Here is a 21,271-nt window from a genome sequence, read left to right as displayed (position 1 = left end):
CTGGTTTTGGTACCATTCACTATGTTGATGGTGAACTCCATTGGCTGCAACCCACTTCAATTATGCCATTTTTAAGCATACTCTCAATCTCTTTGTTAACCTGTGGCAATTTTAAAGGGTTAAGTCTGTTTGATTGGAACAGCATTTCCCACATCTACATCATGTATAGCCATTTTAGTACTTCCCAATTTATCTTTACAAACTTGCCCACGTGATATCAATAACTCTTTCAGGTCAGTTCGTTTTTCCTCTGGAAGGTAACTCAACAATTTCCCAATTTTTAAGAACATCCTCGTTTTCCAATTTAATTTGAGGTATGTCAAATTCCAAGTCATCTGGATTTGGTTCATCACTTTGAGTTAGAATCATTAAAACCTCCTCCTTTTTCTCTCCTTCCCTTTCAAAGTACCTTTTAAGCATATTCACATGACACACTCGGTGAGGCTTCTTTCTATCTGGTGTTTTTACCACATAATTCACCTCACTTAATTTCCGTTCAATCTGATAAGGTCCACAAAACCTAGCTTTTAAAGTTCACCTACCACTGGTAACAACACTAAAACTTTATCTCCACATGCAAAACTATGAACTTTGGATTTCTTGTCCGCTACCCGTTTCATCACATTTTGTGCAACTTTTAAATGTTGTCTAGCCAATTCACCTGCTCTATTTAATCGTTCCCTAAAATTTGACACTTAATACAATAATGTAATTTCTGATTTCTCATTCACCAATTTTTCTTTAATCAATTTAAGTGGTCCTCTTACCTCATGACCAAAATTTAATTCAAAAGGACTAAATTTGGTAGACTCATTAGGTGCATCCCTAATTGCGAACAGTACGAATGGAATTCCTTTGTCCCAATCATCTGGATAATCTTGACAATAAGCCCTCAACATTGTCTTTAATGTCTGATGCCACCTTTCTAACGCTCCCTGTGATTCTGGATGGTACGCAGTTGGTTTAAATTGTTTTATTCCTAAGATATCCATAACTCCTTTGAATAACCTTGAGGTAAAATTTGATCCTTGATCCAATTGTATTTCTGTGGGTAGTCCATATAGAGTAAAGAATTTAATTAACGCCTCCACAATCATTTTAGCTGTAATATTACGTACTGGAATGGCCTCTGGAAACCTAGTAGACACATCCATTATAGTCAAAAGATATTGATACCCACTTTTCGTTTTAGGAAGCGGTCCTACGCAATCAATTAGGACCCTGGTAAAAGGTTCCTCAATTGCTGGAATGGGTATTAGGGTTGCTGGTTTTATCACTGATTGAGGTTTCCCTATCACTTGACATGTGTGACATGATTGACAAAATTTAACTACATCTTTATGTAGTCCAGGCCAATAAAAATATTTCTGGATTTTAGCTTGAGTTTTCCTTATTCCTAAATGACCTCCCACTGGTACCTCATGCAACTCGCAACACCTCCTTTCTATACCCTACCAGCAATACTACTTGATGAACCTCTGCCCACTTTTCATCCGCCTGCATATGTAAAGGTCTCCATTTTATCATCAAGACATCAGCTTTACGGTAATAACACTCTGGTATACATGCAGATTCTTCTTCCGTGTATGCTTTCTGATACTCCGTTTTATTTCTACATCTTTCTGTCGTAACTCCGACAATTTTCCTGAACTAAAAATATCCGCCTCATCCTCCACCTGTTCTTGCTCTTTTTCAACCATCTGATCAAAAATCGTTTCTGATAATTGCACTTCAACTTCATCTTCACTCTTTGATTTCTCCTCTTGTCTTAACCTGTGATTTTGCGACCTTCTTACTACAGAATCCGGAAAAATCCCAGGATATTCGTCCTTCTACACTTCAGTTGTCTGATTTTGCACTGGCTTAGCATCACTCCCACCTACGATCCAGCTATATCATTACCCAAGATAAACTATTCCTGGACAAGATAGTTTCTCTATTACTCCTACTACCACTTCACCACTCTTCACTGGACTTTCCAACCTTACCTTATATATAATGGAACACTACTCCTCGCACCCTGTAATCCACATATTACCACCTTTTCTGGCAATATTCTTCCCAAACTACATAACTCCTCATCTCTTGCCATTAAAGAGCCTCTAGCTCCCGTATCTCTTAAAATGATGTCTTCTTTATCTGCTCCTCCTGATACACATGAGTAAACTTTACCCACACAAGTAAATTCTTCAAAGAGATCTGGCACCTTCTTATCAATCACCTCTTGATCAGGCTGTACAATCTTTTGCACCTTCTTTGTTTCACTTGGGTTTTCCTTCACCACTTTAACAAACCCCACTGTCTTATCCTGTTTTACCACATCAGCCTTCCCAGTGTTTTTCTTCAACCACCAACACTGTGACTTTACATGGCCTAGTTTATTACAGTGAAAACATTTGAAACTTTTCATTTCTTTTCCACCCTCCTGGATTCCTTTTTTAATCTGAGGTACACTCTCCTTATTGTCTCCCATCAGATCACCTTTACCTTTACCACTGGAGTATTTTTCATGTCCCCAGTTTCTATCCCTCACCGGCTGAAACTGATGTCGGAAACCAAGCTTTGATTTATGATCTAATTCATAATCATCTGCCATTTCTGCTGCTAACCTCACAGTTTTAACCCTCTGCTCTTCCACATGAGTTCTCACTACATCAGGAATTGAATTTTTAAACTCCTCCAAAAGTATAATTTCTCGGAGAGCTTCATAGGTTTGGTCTATTTTCAAAACCCTGATTCACCTTATCAAAATGACTCTGTTTGATCCGTTCAAACTCCATGTATGTTTGACCAAAACCTTTCCTTAAATTTCTAAACCTTTGACTGTCAGCTTCAGGCACTAGTTCATATGCACCTAAGATGGATTTTTTCACCTCCTCATACGTCCCAGATACCTCCTCCGGTAATGATGCAAACACTTCACTAGCCCTACCTGCCAGCTTTGTTTGAATCAGTAACACCCACATGTCCTGTCGCCATTTCATTTGTTTAGCCACCTTCTCAAATTAAATGAAAAAGGCTTCCACCTCCTCGTCAAACCTTGGAAATTTTAATAGATATTTTGATAGATTCCCACCAAGCCTTCGGCTATGACACACTTTCTCACTATCCTCATCACTATCATCCAACTGTACATTTCCCTTTACGTCTGCCAATTTTAACTGACTGTCTTGTTTCATGGCCATTTTCTGAAGTTCAAACTCTCTCTTCATCTTTTTCCATAATCTGTATCTCTTCTCTTTTGTTTTGTTCTGCTCGGGCTATTCTTTCTGTTTTCCTCTCTTTTTTTTTCCTCTCTCTCTCTTTCTCTTTTTCTTCTCTCTCTTTCTTTTTCCTCTCTCTCTCTTTCGTATTCAAGTTGCTTTAATTCTTTATCATGTTCCATTTGTTTAATTTGCAACTGAATTTTTGCTATTTCCAATGAGTCAAACTCTATCTCAGGCAACTTTAAATGCTTAGCTACTGCTATAATTACTTCATCTTTTCACATTTTGTCAGGTACTGTTAACTGCAATGTTTTTGCCAAATCTAACAGTCTGCTTTTAGTCTCTGTCCATAACGTAATACGTGCGACCGTCTCCACCCCCAAAAACTTCAGAGCCTCTGAAAGAGCCACTGTCCACAACACACTCCCCACTTAAACTAGAATACCACACCTGAAAAGCAATATGCTCACCCCTCACTGTCTTTAAGTTCACTGAGCCAATCCATTAGACCGACTTTTATCCGGGACAAGCCCCCAATTTGTTATGAGCCAGGATTTAGAGAACGCCAAAGTGTATCATGGAGTTCACCTGACCCACAACCTTTACTAGATTGTGGTAGGGCGAGCACACGGCCCACTCTGCAGGTGTGGTACAGCAGAAATGGAAAAGTATTTTTTAAAAGCAAAACCATGTTTATTCTATAAACTCAAGTTAACCTTTTTAAAACATACAGTGAACATCTTAGCAACCATTAATTCAAATACAACCCCCAAAGAATACAACATTAAGTAATCCTTTAAGCTTTCCTTTTAACATCCATAAGACTTGAAACACCTTTTACCAGAAGCACATCAGGTTAAAGTCACTACTGTTATTAGTTTTAAATCACCAGGATCGATTTACAGTCTTTAGATTACAGAGAGAGATTCATACACCTTCTGGCTGTGAGTGCAGCTATCCAGCTCTGAAAACGAAACTAAAACACACCCTGCAGTAAACAGCCTAAAACAAAAATAAAAAGCTGACAATCAGCCCAGCTCCACCCACTCTCTGACATCACTGCAGTAATAAACACCCATTTCTTAAAGGTACTCTCATTACAGATACTTATATACACACCCATTTATAAACACCCATTTCTGAAAAGGTACTCTCACACGAGAGAGGATCGAGATAGAGGCACAAAGAAAGACTAGAGGGGACAGAGATATAGGAAGAAAGACTGGTTCAGCAGGAGAGGGATGGAGAGGCTGAGCAAGAGAGACTGGTTTAAAGAGAAATGGAGCCAGAGTGTGAGGGAGACTAGTTTCAAAGAGTGGGGCAATAGAGGCAGAGAGATATTTTGAGATAGAGATAAGCGTGCAGGTGAGAGACTAGTTTTGAGAGTGTGGAATAGAGCGATCGGGGCAGAGGGAGAGATTGGTTTCAGGAGAGAGAGGGAGATGGAGAGTGAGAATGGTTTTGGGCAGTGTTGGCCAACGTAGGCTAATGACTGGCCCTCCTTCATCTCAGCAGGCCACAAGATTGAAATTCAGCTTGTTGACTAACCGTGAACCCCTGAATAAGATTAAATACATTCAATACACGGTGAGTATTTCACAATGAGTTATAGAAAATACTGCATTGTTTATAGAATCATGGAATTTACAGTACAGAAGGAGACCATTCAGTCCATCGAGTCCACCCTATTCCCGTAACCCAGCAATCCCACCTAACTTTTGGACACTACAGGGCAATTTAGTGTGACCAATCCACTTAAACTGCACATCTTTGGACTGTGGGAGCACCGGGAGGAAACCCACACAGACATGGGGAGAATGTGCAGACTCCGCATAGACAGTGACCCAAGCCGAGGAGCGAACCCGAGTCCCTGGTGAAAACTCCAAAAGGTGGTTAAAATCACAAGAAATATTTGCACTTTGAAAGCAGAGGAAGCTCACGGTTCTCATTCAATGTGTGCAATCAGCACGCATCACTTTAAATCACTTCAGTCAACCCCACAGCGAAAAACTTCACAGACAGGAATCAGTGGAATGTGGTAATGCTGCAAGTGGGAAACGCCTGGGGGGCCGCACTCCAAACCCAGATGGGCTGCGTGTGGTCCCCAGGCCACAGGTTACCCACCACTGGTCTAGAGAGAGGGGAATGGAGAAAGAGGGGAAGAAAGAGAGAGGCTGGCTCAGAGAGAGAGAAAGAGACTGGTTTGGAGAGATATAGGGAGAGAGAGACTGGTATGGCGGGAGGAAGGGAGGCGGTTCTGAGAAGGGAACAGATAAAGGCAGTGAGAAACTGTTTTGGAGAGAAACTGGGTTGGAGAGAGGGATAGAGCGAGAAATAGATACTGGCTCATAGAGGGGGAATGGAGATAGAGATACTAGTTTGGAGAGAGCAATGGAGGCAGAGAGAAAGACTGGTTAGGAGAGAAGAGAGACGTGGACTGTTTTGAAGAGGGAGAGAAAGGGACTGGTTTGGAGAGAGGGGTAGAGAGATTGGTTTGGACAAAGGGATAAAGAGACTGGTTTGGAGAGAGAGACTGGTTTGGAGAGGGGGATAGAGAGAGACTGGTTTGGAGAGAGGGATACAGAGAGAGACTGGTTTGGAGAGAGGGATAGAGAGAGAGACTGGTTTGGAGAGAGGGATAGAGAGAGAGACTGGTATGAGAGGGATAGAGAGCGAGACTGGTTTGGAGAGAGGGATAGAGAGCGAGACTGGTTTGGAGAGAGGGATAGAGAGAGCGACGGGTTTGAGAGAGGGATAGAGAGTGAGGCTGGTTTGAGAGAGGGATAGAGAGAGAGACTGGTTTGAGAGAGGGATAGAGAGCGAGACTGGTTTGGAGAGAGGGATAGAAAGGGAGACTGGATTGGAGAGAGGGATAGAGTGAGACTGGTTTGGAGAGAGGGATAGAGAGAGAGACTGGTTTGAGAGAGGGCAAGAGAGAGAGACTGGTTTGAGAGAGGGCAAGAGAGAGAGACTGGGTTGAGAGAGGGATAGAGAGCGAGACTGGTTTGGAGACAGGGATAGAGAGAGAGACTGGTTTGAGAGAGGGATAGAGAGCGAGACTGGTTTGGAGAGAGGGATAGAGAGGGAGACTGGATTGGAGAGAGGGATAGAGAGAGAGACTGGTTTGGAGAGAGGGATAGAGAGAGACTGGTTTGGAGAGAGGGATAGAGAGAGAGACTGGTTTGAGAGAGGGATAGAGAGCGAGGCTGGTTTGAGAGAGGGATAGAGAGAGAGACTGGTTTGAGAGAGGGATAGACAGCGAGACTGGTTTGGAGAGGGGGATAGAGAGAGAGGCTGGTTTGGAGAGAGGGATAGAGAGAGAGACTGGTTTGGAGAGGGATAGAGAGAGAGACTGGTTTGGAGAGAGGGATAGAGAGAGAGACTGGTTTGGAGAGAGGGATAGAGAGAGAGACTGCTTTGGAGAGAGGGATATAGAGAGAGACTGGTTTGAGAGGGATAGAGAGAGACTGGTTTGAGAGAGGGATAGAGAGAGAGACTGGTTTGGAGAGAGGGATAGAGAGAGACTGGTTTGGAGAGAGGGATAGAGAGAGACTGGTTTGGAGAGAGGGATAGAGAGAGAGACTGGTTAGGAGAGATGGATAGAGAGAGACTGGTTTGAGAGAGGGATAGAGAGAGAGACTGGTTTGGAGAGAGGGATAGAGAGAGACTGGTTTGGAGAGAGGGATAGAGAGAGAGACTGGTTTGGAGAGAGGGATAGAGAGAGACTGGTTTGAGAGAGGGATTGGGGGAGAGACTGTTTTGGCAAGAGGGATGGGGGAGAGACTGGTTTGGAGAGAGGGATAGAGAGAGAGACTGTTTTGAGAGAGGGATAGAGAGAGAGAGACTGGTTTGAGAGACGGATAGAGAGAGAGACTGGTTTGGAGAGGGATAGAGAGAGATTGGTTTGAAGAGAGGGATAGAGAGAGAGACTGGTTTGGAGAGAGGGATAGAGAGAGAGGCTTGTTTGGAGAGAGGGATAGAGAGAGAGACTGGATTGGAGAGAGGGATAGAGAGAGAGACTGGTTTGGAAAGAGGGATAGAGAGCGAGACTGGTTTGAGAGAGGGATAGAGAGGGAGACTGGATTGGAGAGAGGGATAGAGAGAGAGACTGGTTTGGAAAGAGGGATAGAGAGCGAGACTGGTTTGAGAGAGGGATAGAGAGGGAGACATGTTTGGAGAGAGGGATAGAGAGAGAGACTGCTTTGGAGAGAGGGTTAGAGAGAGAGACTGGTTTGGAGAGAGGGATAGAGAGAGAGAGTTGTTTGGAGAGAGGGGTAGAGAGAGAGACTGGTTTGGAGAGGGGTAGAGAGAGACTGGTCTGGAGAGAGGGATAGAGAAAGAGACTGGTTTGGAGAGAGGAATAGAGAGAGATACTGGTTTGGAGAGAGGAATAGAGAGAGATACTGGTTTGGAGAGAGGGACAGAGAGAGACACTGATTTGGAGAGAGGGATGGAGAGAGACTGGTTTGGAGAGAGGGATAGAGAGAGACTGGTTTGGAGAGAGGGATAGAGAGAGAGACTGGTTTGGAGAGAGGGATAGAGAGAGACTGGTTTGGAGAGAGGGATAGAGAGAGAGACTGGTTTGAGAGAGGGATAGAGAGCGAGGCTGGTTTGAGAGAGAGATCGAGAGAGAGACTGGTTTGAGAGAGGGGTAGAGAGCGAGACTGGTTTGGAGAGGGGGATAGAGAGAGAGGCTGGTTTGGAGAGAGGGATAGAGAGCGAGACTGGTTTGGAGAGGGATAGAAAGAGAGACTGGTTTGGAGAGAGGGATAGAGAGAGACTGGTTTGAGAGTGGGATAGAGAGAGAGACTGGTTTGGAGAGAGGGATAGAGAGAGACTGGTTCAGAGAGAGACTGGTTTGGAGAGAGGGATAGAGAGAGAGACTGGTTTGGAGAGAGGGATAGAGAGAGACTGGTTTGAGAGAGGGATTGGGGGAGAGACTGGTTTGGAGAGAGGGATGGGGGAGAGACTGGTTTGGAGAGAGGGATAGAGAGAGAGACTGTTTTGAGAGAGGGATAGAGAGAGATTGGTTTGAAGAGAGGGATAGAGAGAGACTGGTTTGGAGAGAGGGATAGAGAGAGACTGGTTTGGAGAGAGGGATAGAGAGAGAGACTGTTTTGGAGAGAGGGATAGAGAGAGACTGGCTTGGAGAGAGGGATAGAGAGAGAGACTGGTTTGGAGAGAGGGATAGAGAGAGACTGGTTTGGAGAGAGGGATAGAGAGAGAGAGTGGTTTGGAGAGAGGGATTGAGAGAGAGACTGGTTTGGAGAGAGGGATAGAGAGAGAGACTGCTTTGGAGAGAGGGATATAGAGAGAGACTGGTTTGAGAGGGATAGAGAGACTGGTTTGAGAGAGGGATAGAGAGAGAGACTGGTTTGGAGAGAGGGATAGAGAGAGACTGGTTTGGAGAGAGGGATAGAGAGACTGTTTTGAGAGAGGGATAGAGAGAGAGACTGGTTTGAGAGAGGGATAGAGAGAGAGACTGGTTTGGAGAGAGGGATAGAGAGAGATTGGTTTGAAGAGAGGGATAGAGAGAGAGACTGGTTTGGAGAGAGGGATAGAGAGAGAGGCTTGTTTGGAGAGAGGGATAGAGAGAGAGACTGGATTGGAGAGAGGGATAGAGAGAGAGACTGGTTTGGAAAGAGGGATAGAGAGCGAGACTGGTTTGAGAGAGTGATAGAGAGGGAGACTGGATTGGAGAGAGGGATAGAGAGAGAGACTGGTTTGGAAAGAGGGATAGAGAGCGAGACTGGTTTGAGAGAGGGATAGAGAGAGAGACTGGTTTGGAGAGAGGGATAGAGAGAGAGACTGCTTTGGAGAGAGGGTTAGAGAGAGAGACTGGTTTGGAGAGAGGGATAGAGAGAGAGAGTTGTTTGGAGAGAGGGGTAGAGAGAGAGACTGGTTTGGAGAGGGGTAGAGAGAGACTGGTCTGGAGAGAGGGATAGAGAGAGAGACTGGTTTGGAGAGAGGAATAGAGAGAGATACTGGTTTGGAGAGAGGGACAGAGAGAGACACTGATTTGGAGAGAGGGATGGAGAGAGACTGGTTTGGAGAGAGGGATAGAGAGAGACTGGTTTGGAGAGAGGGATAGAGAGAGAGACTGTTTGGAGAGAGGGATAGAGAGAGACTGGTATGAGAGGGATAGAGAGAGAGACTGGTTTGAGAGAGGGATAGAGAGCGAGACTGGTTTGGAGAGAGGGATAGAGAGGGAGACTGGATTGTAGAGAGGGATATAGAGACTGGTTTGGAGAGAGGGATATAGAGAGAGACTGGTTTGGAGAGAGGGATAGAGACAGAGACTGGTTTGGGAGGGATAGAGATAGAGACTGCTTTGGAGAGCGGGATAGAGATAGAGACTGGTTTGGAGAGAGGGATAGAGAGAGAGACTGGTTGGAGAGAGGGCTAGAGAGAGAGACTGGTTTGGAGAGAGGGATAGAGAGAGATACTGGTTTGGAGAGAGGGATAGAGAGAGACTGGTTTGGAGAGAGGGATAGAGAGAGATACTGGTTTGGAGAGAGGGATAGAGAGAGACTGGTTTGGAGAGAGGGATAGAGAGAGAGACTGGTATGAGAGAGATAGAGAGAGACTGGTTTGAGAGAGGGATAGAGAGAGAGACTGGTTTGGAGAGAGGGATAGAGGGAGAGACTGGTTTGGAGAGGGATAGAGAGAGATTGGGTTAGAGAGAGGGATAGAGAGAGAGACTGGTTTGGAGAGAGCGATAGAGAGAGAGACTGGTTTGGAGAGAGTGATAGAGAGACTGGTTTGGAGAGAGGGATAGAGAGAGAGACTGTTTTGGAGAGAGGGATAGAGAGAGACTGGTTTGGAGAGAGGGATAGAGAGAGAGACTGGTTTGGAGAGAGGGATAGAGAGAGACTGGTTTGGAGAGAGGGATAGAGAGAGAGACTGGTTTGGAGAGAGGGATAGAGAGAGAGACTGGTTTGGAGAGAGGGATAGAGAGAGAGACTGCTTTGGAGAGAGGGATATAGAGAGAGACTGGTTTGAGAGGGATAGAGAGACTGGTTTGAGAGAGGGATAGAGAGAGAGACTGGTTTGGAGAGAGGGATAGAGAGAGACTGGTTTGGAGAGAGGGATAGAGAGAGAGACTGTTTTGAGAGAGGGATAGAGAGAGAGACTGGTTTGAGAGAGGGATAGAGAGAGAGACTGGTTTGAGAGAGGGATAGAGAGAGAGACTGGTTTGGAGAGAGTGATAGAGAGACTGGTTTGGAGAGAGGGATAGAGAGAGAGACTGGTTTGAGAGAGGGATAGAGAGAGAGACTGGTTTGGAGAGAAGGATAGAGAGACTGGTTTGGAGAGAGGGATAGAGAGAGACTGGTTTGGAGAGAGGGATAGAGAGAGAGACTGGTTTGGAGAGAGGGATAGAGAGAGAGACTGGTTTGGAGAGAGGGATAGAGAGATTGGTTTGAAGAGAGGGATAGAGAGAGAGAGGCTGGTTTTGAGAGAGGGATAGAGAGAGACTAATTTGGAGAGAGGGATAGAGAGAAACTGGTTTGGAGAGAGACTGGTTTGTAGAGGGATAGAGAGAGAGAGACTGGTTTGGAGAGAGTGATAGAGAGAGAGAGACTGGTTTGGAGAGACAGATAGAGGGAGAGAATGGTTTGGAGAGAGGGATAGAGAGAGAGACTGGTTTGGAGAGAGGGATAGAGAGAGAGACTGGTTAGGAGAGAGGGATAGAGAGAGACTGGTTTGAGAGAGGGATAGAGAGAGAGACTGGTTTGGAGAGAGGGATAGAGAGAGACTGGTTTAGAGAGAGACTGGTTTGGAGAGAGGGATAGAGAGAGAGACTGGTTTGGAGAGAGGGATAGAGAGAGACTGGTTTGGAGAGAGGGATAGAGAGAGAGACTGGTTTGGAGAGAGGGATAGAGAGAGAGACTGGTTTGGAGAGAGGGATAGAGAGAGAGACAGGTTTGGAGAGATGGATCGAGAGAGAGACTGGTTTGGAGAGAGGGATAGAGAGAGACTGGTTTGGAGAGAGGGATAGAGAGAGACTGGTTTGGAGAGAGGTATAGAGAGAGAGACTGGTTTGGAGACAGGGATAGAGAGAGAGACTGGTTAGGAGAGAGGGATAGAGAGAGACTGGTTTGAGAGAGGGATAGAGAGAGAGACTGGTTTGGAGAGAGGGATAGAGAGAGACTGGTATGGAGAGATGGATAGAGAGTGACTGGTTTGAGAGAGGGATAGAGAGAGAGACTGTTTTGAGAGAGGGATAGAGAGAGAGACTGGTTTGTGAGAGGGATAGAGAGAGAGACTGGTTTGGAGAGAGGGATAGAAAGAGAGACTGGTTTGGAAAGAGGGATAGAGAGGGAGACTGGATTGGAGAGAGGGATAGAGAGGGAGACTGGATTGGAGAGAGGGATAGAGAGAGAGACTGCTTTGGAGAGAGGGATAGAGAGAGAGACTGCTTTGGAGAGAGGGTTAGAGAGAGAGACTGGTTTGGAGAGAGGGATAGAGAGAGAGACTGGTTAGAGAGAGGGATAGAGAGAGAGAGTTGTTTGGAGAGAGGGGTAGAGACAGAGACTGGTTTGGAGAGAGGGGTAGAGAGAGACTGGTCTGGAGAGAGGGATAGAGAGAGATACTGATTTGGAGAGAGGGATCGAGAGAGACTGGTTTGGAGAGAGGGATAGAGAGAGACTGATTTGGAGAGAGGGATAGAGAGAGACTGGTATGAGAGGGATAGAGCGAGAGACTGGTTTGGGAGAGGGACAGAAAGACTGGTTCGGAGAGAGGGATAGAGAGAGAGACTGGTTTGGAGAGAGGGATAGAGAGAGAGACTGGTTTGAGAGAGGGATAGAGAGCGAGACTGGTTTGGAGAGAGGGATAGAGAGGGAGACTGGATTGGGGAGAGGGATATAGAGACTGGTTTGGAGAGAGGGATATAGAGAGAGACTGGTTTGGAGAGAGGGATAGGGACAGAGACTGGTTTGGGAGGGATAGAGATAGAGACTGGTTTGGAGAGAGGGATAGAGATAGAGACTGGTTTGGAGAGAGGGATAGAGAGAGAGACTGGTTTGAGAGAGGGATAGAGAGAGAGACTGGTTTGGAGAGAGGGGTAGAGAGAGACTGGTCTGCAGAGAGGGATAGAGAGAGAGACTGGTTTGGAGAGAGGGATAGAGAGAGATACTGGTTTGGAGAGAGGGATAGAGAGAGACTGGTTTGGAGAGAGGGATAGAGAGAGAGACTGGTATGAGAGAGATAGAGAGAGAGACTGGTTTCAGAGAGGGATAGAGAGAGAGACTGGTTTGGAGAGAGGGATAGAGGGAGAGACTGGTTTGGAGAGAGGGATAGAGAGAGAGACTGGTTTGGAGAGGGATAGAGAGAGAGACTGGTTTGGAGAGAGGGATAGAGAGAGAGCCTGGTTTGGAGAGAGGGATAGAGAGAGACTGGATTGGAGAGAGGGATAGAGAGACTGGTTTGGAGAGAGGGATAGAGAGAGAGACTGGTTTGAGAGAGGGATAGAGAGAGAGACTGGTTTGGAGAGAAGGATAGAGAGAGACAGGTTTGGAGAGAGGGATAGAGAGAGACTGGTTTGGAGACAGGGATAGAGAGAGAGACTGGTTTGGAGAGAGGGATAGAGGGAGAGACTGGTTTGGAGAGAGGGGTAGAGAGAGAGACTGGTTTGGAGAGGGATAGAGTGAGAGACTGGTTTGGAGAGGGTTAGAGAGAGGGATAGAGAGAGAGACTGGTTTGGAGAGACAGATAGAGGGAGAGACTGGTTTGGAGAGACGGATAGAGAGAGAGACTGGTTTGGAGAGAGGGATAGAGAGACTGGTTTGGAGAGAGGGATAGAGAGAGAGACTGGTTTGAGAGAGGGATAGAGAGAGAGACTGGTTTGGAGAGAAGGATAGAGAGACTGGTTTGGAGAGAGGGATAGAGAGAGAGACTGGTTTAGAGAGAGGGATAGAGAGAGACTGGTTTGGAGAGAGGGAGACTGGTTTGGAGAGAGGGATAGAGAGGGAGACTGGTTTGGAGAGAGGGATAGAGAGAGATTGGTTTGAAGAGAGGGATAGAGAGAGACTGGTTTGGAGAGAGGGATAGAGAGAGACTGGTTTGGAGAGAGTGATAGAGAGAGAGACTGGTTTGGAGAGAGGGATAGAGAGAGACTGGTTTGGAGAGAGGGATAGAGAGAGAGACTGGTTTGGAGAGAGGGATAGAGAGAGACTGGTTTGGAGAGAGGGATAGAGAGAGAGACTGGTTTGGAGAGAGGGATAGAGAGAGAGACTGGTTTGGAGAGAGGGATAGAGAGAGAGACTGGTTTGGAGAGAGGGATAGAGAGAGAGACTGGTTTGGAGAGAGGGATAGAGCGAGAGACTGGTTTTGAGAGGGATAGAGAGAGAGACTGGTTTGGAGAGGGATAGAGAGAGAGACTGGTTTGGAGAGGGATAGAGAGAGACAGGTTTGGAGAGAGGGATCGAGAGAGAGACTGGTTTGGAGAGAGGGATAGAGAGAGACTGGTTTGGAGAGAGGGATAGAGAGAGAGACTGGTTTGGAGAGAGGGATAGAGAGAGAGTCTGGTTAGGAGAGAGGGATAGAGAGAGACTGGTTTGAGAGAGGGATAGAGAGAGAGACTGGTTTGGAGAGAGGGATAGAGAGAGACTGGTTTCGAGAGAGACTGGTTTGGAGAGAGGGATAGAGAGAGAGACTGGTTTGGAGAGAGGGATAGAGAGAGACTGGTTTGGAGAGAGGGATAGAGAGAGAGACTGGTTTGGAGAGAGGGATAGAGAGACTGGTTTGGAGAGAGGGATAGAGAGAGAGACTGGTTTGAGAGAGGGATAGAGAGAGAGACTGGTTTGGAGAGAGGGATAGAGAGAGAGAGTTGTTTGGAGAGAGGGGTAGAGAGAGAGACTGGTTTGGAGAGGGGTAGAGAGAGACTGGTCTGGAGAGAGGGATAGAGAAAGAGACTGGTTTGGAGAGAGGAATAGAGAGAGATACTGGTTTGGAGAGAGGAATAGAGAGAGATACTGGTTTGGAGAGAGGGACAGAGAGAGACACTGATTTGGAGAGAGGGATGGAGAGAGACTGGTTTGGAGAGAGGGATAGAGAGAGACTGGTTTGGAGAGAGGGATAGAGAGAGAGACTGGTTTGGAGAGAGGGATAGAGAGAGACTGGTTTGGAGAGAGGGATAGAGAGAGAGACTGGTTTGAGAGAGGGATAGAGAGCGAGGCTGGTTTGAGAGAGAGATCGAGAGAGAGACTGGTTTGAGAGAGGGGTAGAGAGCGAGACTGGTTTGGAGAGGGGGATAGAGAGAGAGGCTGGTTTGGAGAGAGGGATAGAGAGCGAGACTGGTTTGGAGAGGGATAGAAAGAGAGACTGGTTTGGAGAGAGGGATAGAGAGAGACTGGTTTGAGAGTGGGATAGAGAGAGAGACTGGTTTGGAGAGAGGGATAGAGAGAGACTGGTTCAGAGAGAGACTGGTTTGGAGAGAGGGATAGAGAGAGAGACTGGTTTGGAGAGAGGGATAGAGAGAGACTGGTTTGAGAGAGGGATTGGGGGAGAGACTGGTTTGGAGAGGGGGATGGGGGAGAGACTGGTTTGGAGAGAGGGATAGAGAGAGAGACTGTTTTGAGAGAGGGATAGAGAGAGATTGGTTTGAAGAGAGGGATAGAGAGAGACTGGTTTGGAGAGAGGGATAGAGAGAGACTGGTTTGGAGAGAGGGATAGAGAGAGAGACTGTTTTGGAGAGAGGGATAGAGAGAGACTGGTTTGGAGAGAGGGATAGAGAGAGAGACTGGTTTGGAGAGAGGGATAGAGAGAGACTGGTTTGGAGAGAGGGATAGAGAGAGAGAGTGGTTTGGAGAGAGGGATTGAGAGAGAGACTGGTTTGGAGAGAGGGATAGAGAGAGAGACTGCTTTGGAGAGAGGGATATAGAGAGAGACTGGTTTGAGAGGGATAGAGAGACTGGTTTGAGAGAGGGATAGAGAGAGAGACTGGTTTGGAGAGAGGGATAGAGAGAGACTGGTTTGGAGAGAGGGATAGAGAGACTGTTTTGAGAGAGGGATAGAGAGAGAGACTGGTTTGAGAGAGGGATAGAGAGAGAGACTGGTTTGGAGAGAGGGATAGAGAGAGATTGGTTTGAAGAGAGGGATAGAGAGAGACTGGTTTGGAGAGAGGGATAGAGAGAGACTGGTTTGGAGAGAGTGATAGAGAGAGAGACTGGTTTGGAGAGAGGGATAGAGAGAGACTGGTTTGGAGAGAGGGATAGAGAGAGAGACTGGTTTGGAGAGAGGGATAGAGAGAGACTGGTTTGGAGAGAGGGATAGAGAGAGAGACTGGTTTGGAGAGAGGGATAGAGAGAGAGACTGGTTTGGAGAGAGGGATAGAGAGAGAGACTGGTTTGGAGAGAGGGATAGAGAGAGAGACTGGTTTGGAGAGAGGGATAGAGCGAGAGACTGGTTTTGAGAGGGATAGAGAGAGAGACTGGTTTGGAGAGGGATAGAGAGAGAGACTGGTTTGGAGAGGGATAGAGAGAGACAGGTTTGGAGAGAGGGATCGAGAGAGAGACTGGTTTGGAGAGAGGGATAGAGAGAGACTGGTTTGGAGAGAGGGATAGAGAGAGAGACTGGTTTGGAGAGAGGGATAGAGAGAGAGTCTGGTTAGGAGAGAGGGATAGAGAGAGACTGGTTTGAGAGAGGGATAGAGAGAGAGACTGGTTTGGAGAGAGGGATAGAGAGAGACTGGTTTCGAGAGAGACTGGTTTGGAGAGAGGGATAGAGAGAGAGACTGGTTTGGAGAGAGGGATAGAGAGAGACTGGTTTGGAGAGAGGGATAGAGAGAGAGACTGGTTTGGAGAGAGGGATAGAGAGACTGGTTTGGAGAGAGGGATAGAGAGAGAGACTGGTTTGAGAGAGGGATAGAGAGAGAGACTGGTTTGGAGAGAGGGATAGAGAGAGAGAGTTGTTTGGAGAGAGGGGTAGAGAGAGAGACTGGTTTGGAGAGGGGTAGAGAGAGACTGGTCTGGAGAGAGGGATAGAGAAAGAGACTGGTTTGGAGAGAGGAATAGAGAGAGATACTGGTTTGGAGAGAGGAATAGAGAGAGATACTGGTTTGGAGAGAGGGACAGAGAGAGACACTGATTTGGAGAGAGGGATGGAGAGAGACTGGTTTGGAGAGAGGGATAGAGAGAGACTGGTTTGGAGAGAGGGATAGAGAGAGAGACTGGTTTGGAGAGAGGGATAGAGAGAGACTGGTTTGGAGAGAGGGATAGAGAGAGAGACTGGTTTGAGAGAGGGATAGAGAGCGAGGCTGGTTTGAGAGAGAGATCGAGAGAGAGACTGGTTTGAGAGAGGGGTAGAGAGCGAGACTGGTTTGGAGAGGGGGATAGAGAGAGAGGCTGGTTTGGAGAGAGGGATAGAGAGCGAGACTGGTTTGGAGAGGGATAGAAAGAGAGACTGGTTTGGAGAGAGGGATAGAGAGAGACTGGTTTGAGAGTGGGATAGAGAGAGAGACTGGTTTGGAGAGAGGGATAGAGAGAGACTGGTTCAGAGAGAGACTGGTTTGGAGAGAGGGATAGAGAGAGAGACTGGTTTGGAGAGAGGGATAGAGAGAGACTGGTTTGAGAGAGGGATTGGGGGAGAGACTGGTTTGGAGAGAGGGATGGGGGAGAGACTGGTTTGGAGAGAGGGATAGAGAGAGAGACTGTTTTGAGAGAGGGATAGAGAGAGATTGGTTTGAAGAGAGGGATAGAGAGAGACTGGTTTGGAGAGAGGGATAGAGAGAGACTGGTTTGGAGAGAGGGATAGAGAGAGAGACTGTTTTGGAGAGAGGGATAGAGAGAGACTGGTTTGGAGAGAGGGATAGAGAGAGAGACTGGTTTGGAGAGAGGGATAGAGAGAGACTGGTTTGGAGAGAGGGATAGAGAGAGAGAGTGGTTTGGAGAGAGGGATTGAGAGAGAGACTGGTTTGGAGAGAGGGATAGAGAGAGAGACTGCTTTGGAGAGAGGGATATAGAGAGAGACTGGTTTGAGAGGGATAGAGAGACTGGTTTGAGAGAGGGATAGAGAGAGAGACTGGTTTGGAGAGAGGGATAGAGAGAGACTGGTTTGGAGAGAGGGATAGAGAGACTGTTTTGAGAGAGGGATAGAGAGAGAGACTGGTTTGAGAGAGGGATAGAGAGAGAGACTGGTTTGGAGAGAGGGATAGAGAGAGATTGGTTTGAAGAGAGGGATAGAGAGAGAGACTGGTTTGGAGAGAGGGATAGAGAGAGAGGCTTGTTTGGAGAGAGGGATAGAGAGAGAGACTGGATTGGAGAGAGGGATAGAGAGAGAGACTGGTTTGGAAAGAGGGATAGAGAGCGAGACTGGTTTGAGAGAGTGATAGAGAGGGAGACTGGATTGGAGAGAGGGATAGAGAGAGAGACTGGTTTGGAAAGAGGGATAGAGAGCGAGACTGGTTTGAGAGAGGGATAGAGAGGGAGACTGGATTGGAGAGAGGGATAGAGAGAGAGACTGGTTTGGAGAGAGGGATAGAGAGAGAGACTGCTTTGGAGAGAGGGTTAGAGAGAGAGACTGGTTTGGAGAGAGGGATAGAGAGAGAGAGTTGTTTGGAGAGAGGGGTAGAGAGAGAGACTGGTTTGGAGAGGGGTAGAGAGAGACTGGTCTGGAGAGAGGGATAGAGAGAGAGACTGGTTTGGAGAGAGGAATAGAGAGAGATACTGGTTTGGAGAGAGGGACAGAGAGAGACACTGATTTGGAGAGAGGGATGGAGAGAGACTGGTTTGGAGAGAGGGATAGAGAGAGACTGGTTTGGAGAGAGGGATAGAGAGAGACTGGTTTGGAGAGAGGGATAGAGAGAGAGACTGTTTGGAGAGAGGGATAGAGAGAGACTGGTATGAGAGGGATAGAGAGAGAGACTGGTTTGAGAGAGGGATAGAGAGCGAGACTGGTTTGGAGAGAGGGATAGAGAGGGAGACTGGATTGTAGAGAGGGATATAGAGACTGGTTTGGAGAGAGGGATATAGAGAGAGACTGGTTTGGAGAGAGGGATAGAGACAGAGACTGGTTTGGGAGGGATAGAGATAGAGACTGCTTTGGAGAGAGGGATAGAGAGAGAGACTGGTTTGAGAGAGGGATAGAGAGAGAGACTGGTTTGAGAGAGGGATAGAGAGAGAGACTGGTTTGGAGAGAGTGATAGAGAGACTGGTTTGGAGAGAGGGATAGAGAGAGAGACTGGTTTGAGAGAGGGATAGAGAGAGAGACTGGTTTGGAGAGAAGGATAGAGAGACTGGTTTGGAGAGAGGGATAGAGAGAGACTGGTTTGGAGAGAGGGATAGAGAGAGAGACTGGTTTGGAGAGAGGGATAGAGAGAGAGACTGGTTTGGAGAGAGGGATAGAGAGATTGGTTTGAAGAGAGGGATAGAGAGAGAGAGGCTGGTTTTGAGAGAGGGATAGAGAGAGACTAATTTGGAGAGAGGGATAGAGAGAAACTGGTTTGGAGAGAGACTGGTTTGTAGAGGGATAGAGAGAGAGAGACTGGTTTGGAGAGAGTGATAGAGAGAGAGAGACTGGTTTGGAGAGACAGATAGAGGGAGAGAATGGTTTGGAGAGAGGGATAGAGAGAGAGACTGGTTTGGAGAGAGGGATAGAGAGAGAGACTGGTTTGGAGAGAGGGATAGAGAGAGACTGGTTTAGAGAGAGACTGGTTTGGAGAGAGGGATAGAGAGAGAGACTGGTTTGGAGAGAGGGATAGAGAGAGACTGGTTTGGAGAGAGGGATAGAGAGAGAGACTGGTTTGGAGAGAGGGATAGAGAGAGAGACTGGTTTGGAGAGAGGGATAGAGAGAGAGACAGGTTTGGAGAGATGGATCGAGAGAGAGACTGGTTTGGAGAGAGGGATAGAGAGAGACTGGTTTGGAGAGAGGGATAGAGAGAGACTGGTTTGGAGAGAGGTATAGAGAGAGAGACTGGTTTGGAGACAGGGATAGAGAGAGAGACTGGTTAGGAGAGAGGGATAGAGAGAGACTGGTTTGAGAGAGGGATAGAGAGAGAGACTGGTTTGGAGAGAGGGATAGAGAGAGACTGGTATGGAGAGATGGATAGAGAGTGACTGGTTTGAGAGAGGGATAGAGAGAGAGACTGTTTTGAGAGAGGGATAGAGAGAGAGACTGGTTTGTGAGAGGGATAGAGAGAGAGACTGGTTTGGAGAGAGGGATAGAAAGAGAGACTGGTTTGGAAAGAGGGATAGAGAGGGAGACTGGATTGGAGAGAGGGATAGAGAGGGAGACTGGATTGGAGAGAGGGATAGAGAGAGAGACTGCTTTGGAGAGAGGGATAGAGAGAGAGACTGCTTTGGAGAGAGGGTTAGAGAGAGAGACTGGTTTGGAGAGAGGGATAGAGAGAGAGACTGGTTAGAGAGAGGGATAGAGAGAGAGAGTTGTTTGGAGAGAGGGGTAGAGAGAGAGACTGGTTTGGAGAGAGGGGTAGAGAGAGACTGGTCTGGAGAGAGGGATAGAGAGAGATACTGATTTGGAGAGAGGGATCGAGAGAGACTGGTTTGGAGAGAGGGATAGAGAGAGACTGATTTGGAGAGAGGGATAGAGAGAGACTGGTATGAGAGGGATAGAGCGAGAGACTGGTTTGGGAGAGGGACAGAAAGACTGGTTCGGAGAGAGGGATAGAGAGAGAGACTGGTTTGGAGAGAGGGATAGAGAGAGAGACTGGTTTGAGAGAGGGATAGAGAGCGAGACTGGTTTGGAGAGAGGGATAGAGAGGGAGACTGGATTGGGGAGAGGGATATAGAGACTGGTTTGGAGAGAGGGATATAGAGAGAGACTGGTTTGGAGAGAGGGATAGGGACAGAGACTGGTTTGGGAGGGATAGAGATAGAGACTGGTTTGGAGAGAGGGATAGAGATAGAGACTGGTTTGGAGAGAGGGATAGAGAGAGAGACTGGTTTGAGAGAGGGATAGAGAGAGAGACTGGTTTGGAGAGAGGGGTAGAGAGAGACTGGTCTGCAGAGAGGGATAGAGAGAGAGACTGGTTTGGAGAGAGGGATAGAGAGAGATACTGGTTTGGAGAGAGGGATAGAGAGAGACTGGTTTGGAGAGAGGGATAGAGAGAGAGACTGGTATGAGAGAGATAGAGAGAGAGACTGGTTTCAGAGAGGGATAGAGAGAGAGACTGGTTTGGAGAGAGGGATAGAGGGAGAGACTGGTTTGGAGAGAGGGATAGAGAGAGAGACTGGTTTGGAGAGGGATAGAGAGAGAGACTGGTTTGGAGAGAGGGATAGAGAGAGAGCCTGGTTTGGAGAGAGGGATAGAGAGAGACTGGATTGGAGAGAGGGATAGAGAGACTGGTTTGGAGAGAGGGATAGAGAGAGAGACTGGTTTGAGAGAGGGATAGAGAGAGAGACTGGTTTGGAGAGAAGGATAGAGAGAGACAGGTTTGGAGAGAGGGATAGAGAGAGACTGGTTTGGAGACAGGGATAGAGAGAGAGACTGGTTTGGAGAGAGGGATAGAGGGAGAGACTGGTTTGGAGAGAGGGGTAGAGAGAGAGACTGGTTTGGAGAGGGATAGAGTGAGAGACTGGTTTGGAGAGGGTTAGAGAGAGGGATAGAGAGAGAGACTGGTTTGGAGAGACAGATAGAGGGAGAGACTGGTTTGGAGAGACGGATAGAGAGAGAGACTGGTTTGGAGAGAGGGATAGAGAGACTGGTTTGGAGAGAGGGATAGAGAGAGAGACTGGTTTGAGAGAGGGATAGAGAGAGAGACTGGTTTGGAGAGAAGGATAGAGAGACTGGTTTGGAGAGAGGGATAGAGAGAGAGACTGGTTTAGAGAGAGGGATAGAGAGAGACTGGTTTGGAGAGAGGGAGACTGGTTTGGAGAGAGGGATAGAGAGGGAGACTGGTTTGGAGAGAGGGATAGAGAGAGATTGGTTTGAAGAGAGGGATAGAGAGAGACTGGTTTGGAGAGAGGGATAGAGAGAGACTGGTTTGGAGAGAGTGATAGAGAGAGAGACTGGTTTGGAGAGAGGGATAGAGAGAGACTGGTTTGGAGAGAGGGATAGAGAGAGAGACTGGTTTGGAGAGAGGGATAGAGAGAGACTGGTTTGGAGA

This window comes from Scyliorhinus torazame, chromosome 16 (assembly GCF_047496885.1).
Source record: "Scyliorhinus torazame isolate Kashiwa2021f chromosome 16, sScyTor2.1, whole genome shotgun sequence".
Taxonomy (NCBI): Eukaryota; Metazoa; Chordata; class Chondrichthyes; order Carcharhiniformes; family Scyliorhinidae; genus Scyliorhinus; species Scyliorhinus torazame.
Note: the sequence above shows the minus strand (reverse complement) of the source record.